This window comes from Lepidothrix coronata, unplaced genomic scaffold (genome assembly GCF_001604755.1).
Source record: "Lepidothrix coronata isolate B3197 unplaced genomic scaffold, Lepidothrix_coronata-1.0 Scaffold17, whole genome shotgun sequence".
Taxonomy (NCBI): domain Eukaryota; kingdom Metazoa; phylum Chordata; class Aves; order Passeriformes; family Pipridae; genus Lepidothrix; species Lepidothrix coronata.
Window position 1 is genome coordinate 8,412,587 of NW_016690197.1, and position 7,649 is coordinate 8,420,235.

At 40.1% G+C, this 7,649-nt stretch overlaps 1 protein-coding gene across 3 annotated transcripts in view; it reads left to right on the forward strand.

Annotated features, from left to right (window-relative positions):
• Positions 1-7,649, forward strand: part of SORBS1 (sorbin and SH3 domain containing 1) — a 238,672-nt gene that overhangs the window by 12,393 nt on the left and 218,630 nt on the right. For 2 of the 3 annotated variants that reach the window (XM_017806938.1, XM_017806937.1), the window contains exons 2-3: positions 3,597-3,671; positions 4,634-4,777. The gene's annotated coding sequence lies outside the window, so the exon portion shown is untranslated. Of the gene's footprint in view, positions 1-3,596; positions 3,672-4,404; positions 4,422-4,633; positions 4,778-7,649 lie in introns of those variants that run through there. The other variant, XM_017806939.1, reaches the window with a different exon arrangement.

Consider the following 7,649-nt stretch of genomic DNA (forward strand, 5'->3'; position numbering starts at 1 on the left):
AGCTACAAAACTGTTTTTCCTTGCTGAACGACTGCTGAAAAATCAAGACCTGAAACAATACTGTTTCACAGAGTATCATTTTACTTTTAGAGGAGGGTAGATACACTTATCATTGGTGTCTATTGATGAAAAGTTGATGTTCATCTAGTGAGATGATTAAGATGTTCTGATACTACCCCATTATAGGCATCTGTTTGCCTAGAGGAGAAACAGAAGACATGTTCACATGTGTGCATAGATCAGCATGGTAACTCAAGGCCCTCTGATTTTACATTTTTCCTTGCTTGGTTTCCCTGCATCTGATTTTGGTGGTGAATATAATTAATCACCTAGCTCTGCTCTTGTATGATTCCTCTTTATCATCCTTACATGTGACTGAGTCATTATTATCGCATTTGCTGTCATTTCAGCTGCATTTTCACAGATGATGTATAATTTTTTTATCAGTAACTATCTTCTTATCTTGCCTGTATTACTGGAAGTAACATCATCCCTTGCTCTAGGCAAGGGATATTTCTTACATTGCATTACAGGTAAAATAAAATACTTATAATTTATTTGATTCATCATTTCAGGATGTAGTTTTATCTGGTTAGTTTCATGGGATTGAATCTGACATTTTTATTCCTTTATTATAAGAAAAGTTTTCTATTGTGCATTCTGTCTACAAATGGAAGGAGACACAGCCAGGACAGGTGACCCAAAATAACCAAAGGATATTCCATACCATATGGCATCATGCTTGGTATATAAAGTGGGAGCAAGAAGGTAGAAGTGGGGATGTTTGGAGTAGTGTGTTTGTCTTCCCAAGTAACCATTACATGTGATGGGTCTATGCTGTCCTGGGGATGGCTTAACACCTGCCTGCCCATGGGAAGCAGCGTATTAATTCCTTGTTCTGCTTTGCTTGTGTGCACGGCTTTTGCTTTCCTTAAACTGTCTTTATCTCAATCCATGAGTTTTCCAGCTTTTACCGTTCTGATTCTCTCTCCCTGATCCCATTGGTGGAGGTGTGAGGAAGTGGCTGTGTGGGGTTTGGTTGCTGGCTGTGTTTAAACCACAGCAAGGATCTGTATGTTCTGCTTTCTATACAGGACTTTTATATGATGGAGTTGTGGGCAATGATTTCAAGTTTTGGGTTGTGAGGAGTTTGTTTATGGTTTTGGGTTTTTTTCCTATTAAAAAAGTAATAGTTCTCTTATTTATTCTTAATTGAACATCTTAGATACTCATTTACTCTCATGCATTTGGGATTGCCAGTAGATGAAAGACAATTGTTGACAGCCACCAGCTCTCAGTGCAATGTATCAGCTCACTCAGCTTCATCATTTCAGCAAGAGGGATTCCAGCCCTTCCCTGCTTTTGTGTAATGTTTTATGGGGCCACCTTAATTATCAGAGAAATAACACCGGCACATAGGACTACTGAGGTAATGCTTAGAGTGAAAATCCAAATACCACCTAAAAATAATGAGGTGTACTGTTAATTGCATACCTCACTGATAAAAGAATATACCTTTGCTAAAGTTAGAGTGGCTATGGAAGTTATCATTAGGTGATCAAAAATAGCACACTGGGGGCTGCCAGGTGCTTTTTAGTCACTCTATGGAAATACAGAGATCCAAGCTAAAGTAAAAGTAACTTCGCAGTAAAACTCGCCATAAAATGTAACTGAGAGCAATGCCCACAGGCTGGCATACTTAGGGCAACAGATACTTTCGTGGTCAGTGTTTTACTCGCTGAGGAAGGGAAAATAGAGAAGAAGAAAAATGCGAGACAGCAAATACAAGGATGAAGTAATAATAATAAATATATAGAAAATGGATGAAAAAACCCACGGATAACTAGAAATAGGATTGTTTGGGAAACGTGAAACTTCTTGACATCTAAGATTTGTGGCCAGCGAAGGATGGGGGATCTTGGGGTGGCTCCCAGAAGACAGACCAACCAAAGGTACCGCCTCTCCTGCCAGCCGGAGGACAGGCCACCCAGCGGGGCGGCTCTGCAGGCTCGCGTTGTGCGGGCCCTGCAGGGGTGGTTGCCGGGGGCTGTTCCCGGCTCCCGGTGCCCGGGGGATGAGCGGCGCTCCCCGGCAGAGGGAGCGCGCTGCCCGCCGGCACTGGGGCCTCCGCGGGATTGAGGGGTTATTTATTGCTGAGGGAGGCACTTCGGCTTTCCCCTCGTACCACGGCAATTAGAGAGTCGCGAACACAAACCACAGCCTTTGTAACCACTTAGTGCTAATTAATTGGTGACTTCACTCTGCCTGCTTTGAAGTTAGTAGTGTAAGCGAGAATTTGTGCACAGTGCTTTTCCCACCGGGGTTTATTATATGTATTTCACTTACCAGTTTATTTTTTCGGTTAATAACATTGAGGTGGAATCAATGAGGTGAAATCCATTAATTTTACCTTAATCCTACCTTAATGCCTCTGTGCCATTTCACATAAGAATGTCACAGAGCGATTTACTTATGGGTGTTATGGCTGTGCAATCCTAACATGTGCTGTACAACCCCAGATTTTACTGAAATACATGGAAATGAAAGGTGTTTGGGGTTTTTGGTGAAAGCACAAACTCTCCAACCCCTCAAGACATTCCTGCTTCTTGATGATCTATAATAATGATTATTTTCTGCTTTTGACTCAAATCATGGTCAGATGCAGCTTTTGAGTGAGAGGCATTTTATATACTACTTGTACTTAAAACTAAGATAGAATGTGCTTGCACTGACCTAGCAAAGCATTTAGGTGCACTACTCTGCAAGGTCAAACCTTGTGTCTTTACATTACATTGCATTTTTCTTGCCTGCCCTGTGCAGTGAGAACTGAAGAAAACCGAGATATGACTCTTAGCATTTTTTCTTCCCCAGAGAGTATGAGGTAGAAGTGTGGCAGCACTACTGTCCTTTCCATGTAATCAACTTGAATAAGTAATCTCTGGCAGGCAGCCTTTAACACAGTGTCCCTTTGTCTGGTAACTTGCTGCTACTGTGCTTGACTTAAAAGCATTTGTAACAGAGCAGAGTTGTGTCCTTGAATACTTACTGACATCCAAATAAAATTGTGTAATGTCACTGATAGCAGATAAGTGTGAAAGTTCTTATGCAGGCAAGTTTCAAATATTAAAAATTTCTAACACTTATAACAGCTAACGTGTCAGTGTGCTATTTGTTGAGAAAATAATCTCTTCTCAGAGTCCCTTGTTCTTACAAAATCACTTTACAGCTTTACTTCTCTTATCAGTAAGCATGTCCTTTCTTTGGTGTCTTTACAACATGGGTCAAAGTCACCATTTTCCGTACATTTCAGCTGAGACTAAAATTGCATATGTCCCCAAAAGCATTGAGTGAGACCTTTGGGACTGGCAATGTTCACTGTGTCACTCAGCACAAACATTTGCTTTGGTGTCTTGAGACAAAATCTGCATGCAGAAATGAAGTAACTAGACTGGAAAATACGTATTTCACTTGATGGTGTAGGGAGGCCTACTGAGAGAGAGAAGGGCAAAAATGCTGTTACTTTATGAACTCCAAGGATTATATTTCTATGATTTTTACATCACCAGAATCTGACAGTGTTGTTTGTTTCTTCGCAGCTCTGTGCATTTTTTCCTGTGTGAGGCAGCTGCGTCATAATGTGTTGGATGAATAAGTGGGCAATGAGGGAGAAGGTAAGAGGATAATGACTTACATATAGAAGTGGGAGCTGAAAAGGAACAGTGGTAATAAATTCTGGGGGACAGTTTCTATGTAGAAGCCTGGGAGACCATTGCATTTCTGTTACTGGCGTCTTGGTTGTTGTTAAGGCAAGGCATCTGTGAGACACTGGATTATTATATTAATTATTGGCTTAGACCAACTCAAGTGTGTGTGGGGGGAAGGGACAGGTCGAATTTCACAGAGCCGAAGTGATGCCCTGTCCCACACCCTGGCCCCTGCGAGTCTCCTGGGACAACTCCAGAGCAGCTGTAAAACCCCTTTGGTGAGCTTGTAGCTCAGGCTCTGGGGTCTTACAGCACCCATATAACTGAAAAAATGACAGAGACGTGCTTTGGGTAGTGTTTGAGCTCTTACAATGTGAAGTGTCTGATAACAACTAGATAGTATTATTCCCCTATCTGTGCCACTGACTTTGGGGAAGTAATTTAACTTTTAAATTTCAGTTTTCCACTTCTGCAAAATATGATTAATGATACTGTAGTGGATAGGTTTGTATATAGGACATGCACAGATAGTTTACTGAGGAAAGACCTTACCCTTTGAGGAAACACCTTTGAGAGGAAGCTGAAGAGTGCATTTCCTGATCCAGAGGCTGTTCCTTTGGAAAGAGAGGAAGTCTTCAACTAGCCTAAGCAAGAGGCGAACAGTAACTGTCTCTGTATTGTTTCCCAATAATAAATGGAAATAATTCATCAGCTAAGGTGAGTTGATGCTGCTGAGATCTCAGGTGTAGCAGCAAAATTTGATTTCATTTTTTATCAAACCTATCTATCATGAAAGCTCGGATTATACTTGCAAGAGCTACTTTTTGCTAACTGCTGTCCTAACCAATCTGTAGATTTGAAATACCACGAGCGCTGACATTTGAATTCATCTTCTATATTCTGATTGCCAATTTGTCTTTCTCCATCAGAAAGCACGATACAGCATTGGCTGAGTGAACTGCACAGGACTGGATGGACTGGTCTGCACAAATAAAGAACTGATTTCAACTGCCCAGTACTCCAGCCGAATCACAAGCCTTTACAACACTGCTCAACTTGAGCTATTGTGGCAGGTAGGGGAGTACACCAACACAGTTAATTTGACTGTTCAGGTTAGATTTCCAGTCCTATTTTGAAAAGTCAAATTTCTGTTTGCAGCTACCACTTCACAGTTTTCACAGTGTAATTTGACCTGAAAAGCTCAGAATTTGCAGATTTCTTTTTATGTTTTCTGTGGATTTTCTGTTCTATTTCTCTCAAACATTTGGGATTTGCCACTTACTATTCTTAATGACATCCCTTTGCATATCTTTTTTTTTTTTTACATTGGAATAAAAGCAAGCTGATCCATCACTGAAATATCCCAGTCATTTGTTTCTGTAGCTGCCAGCAAGGCTGCCTTCTGCCAATGGCAAAATTTATGGGAGATATCCCTCACCGTGCCCTATCATCTTCCTTTATCTAGCTCTGTCTAGAAATCTTTAATTCTCTGCCATCTGAAGTTGACAGTGGATTCTGCCTTTTTCTGAAAAGACTGTAAAACTCCCTCCCAGATTCTTTTGTTGTTAGGCATTTTCTTTACCAAATTTGTATACATTGCCTCATTTTTAAATGTGACAATATGTTACATTTTTTCTATATATAACTTCGAATATTCTGTAGAGTTCATTAACAAAATAGTCAGGTTCAGTAAGTACATTTTATCTTAAAGACAGTGGAAGTCAGGACCTTTTGCGTTTTTATGTCTTGTCCCAGTTTAGCAAATATGAGGAGAAAATCCCTTCCTCATTTCTGAAAGAAAAGATTTTTTAATGGTAGGAGAAGCTTACCCAGAAAAAGACAGTACTTTGAATTCTTTATAAGAAGTCTCCCAATGGCTCTAAAACAGAAGAATATGTAGGTGTTGCAACCTTACTATTCACTTTTCTTGTGCTTCATTTGCTGTTTTAAAAATCAGGTAGCCCAGAAGTTGCTGGTGATACTTCTCTAGTAGTTTCTGGGACAGAATCATGAGTTGTATTTCCATAGTCTATCTTTTCTCTTGGGTGATTGCCCCTGTTTGGAGCCTGGACTCTCAATGTTCTCTCTGTGGTCGCTGATAAGAAAAGTACCTCCAGAAGGCAACTCGGTCACCTTGCTAAAGTCTAATATAGGTGCTTGTAGTTGCCCTCTTAAGGCAATTGTCACTCTGACTATTGATTGTATGGAGAGTCTACAGAGCCCAAAGAAGGCATCTAATTTACCTGCTTAATGCAAACCATCTGAAGGCAACGCTGAACTGTGAAAACAGATTGTGCTATGGCTGGCCAGTAGTGGGGCAGCTGAACTCCTGAGTATTTGGGAATGAAGGGGAGGCTGGGCTAGCAGCTTGCTTTTCTGTTCTTGCTTCTATGCTCTAATCATTGTACTCTAGTTTGTGAATGCATCATGAATGCATTTTATCTTATTCTGAGCATACCTGCCCCTATGGCTTTAAATACCTCATGTCTGCATAGCTAAAAAAAAAGTTTTATCTCTCTCAAGGATCTGGTTTTTGGGGAATGGTTTTGTTTGCTTTGTTGCCTTTTTTTTTTCTTTAAAAAAAATAGTTTGTTTTAGTAACAGAAGAACAGGAGCTAAGGTCTCATTGTGTGGGCAGCACAGCATCTCTGCAGCAAAATGAAAGTCTAGAGGTTAGATGTACACTGTGTCCAGTGGAACTGAGTAAAATTTTACCTCAGTCCATGCACTGAGTCCCATATTGGCTGATGTGGCCTTCAGAGACATCTAGCCTTTAGGAAACACTAAACTTAGAGGCATAGGTGAAATATTGGTCATCTGAATATAGCCTAGATTCTTTCTGCATCAGAGTAAGACATGGATAGTAATGCTACCTTGCTTTGCAGGACAATTATGGGCACAATTATTTTAGTTTGTTAGAAGTTCAGATACTCTGTCCTAAGAGATGTATGAATTCAGTAGATAAATAAAGAGAGTGAAAAACACTTCTCCATATTTCTTCTGTAAAACATTTCTGAGACTGGCAGTCAGCAGTGTTTAAAATCACTCTCTTGAAAAGAAAAGCATCTTGCTCTCTGTGGTACTGCTTGCTGTTTCCCAGTTTGAAATCAACTAGCAGGACCCCAGAGGGTTTCTCAAACAGCTAACCATTAAACACGGTCAGGAACAAAGATCAATTGAAAACACATTTAGAATTAAGCTTCCTGGTCTGCTTTTAATTTCTTTGAATCAGCACTGGGAGTTATTACTGTGGTCAGTCTGGCCTTTTATTGTCCTATGGCTTATTCATATAAACAATCAACTTCAGGGATGTCCAACAGCTTTCTGGTGTTTTTTCCTAATTTTTTTATTTAATATCTTCAAATATTCCCAAAGTTATTAAAAGGATTATGGTTTTAAATGCAGAAAGCATTAAATAGAATCACGTTATTGGAAACAGAACTATATTTGTGAGTCTCAAGGGAGTTTGCAAGAAACTCACTTTGGAAGCAGAATTTGGGTCATGGGACCTTAAAGCTTCAGTAGCTTTCTTGAGTCTGGGATCTGGATTTGTGTAGCCTGAAATATTATTTCTGTTTGGATGGAGCTATACAGGCACAAAAGGATATATAGCTCCTAAGGATTTGCAGTTCAGATAGAAATCAGGAATAGTCAGTGGTTTGGCTGAGCTTACTTATGCCTTTAGGGACAGGAGGGGAATCCTAAATGTAGTTTGTAGCAACCTCTGGGCAATAAAATGACTGAAACACCTGCAGCTCTGTTCATGGCTGTACTGATCTCTGAACTCTTTCTCATGGGTAAGGTGCCATGCTACTCTATTGCCACCAGAAGCCTCATGCCAAGCACATCATTTTGTTGCAAGTGTGGCAATAATTGCTAGATTTGGTTTTGGGTCTTTTTCTTTTTTTCTTTTTTTTTCATTTTCCTTTTTTTCTTTTTTTTTTT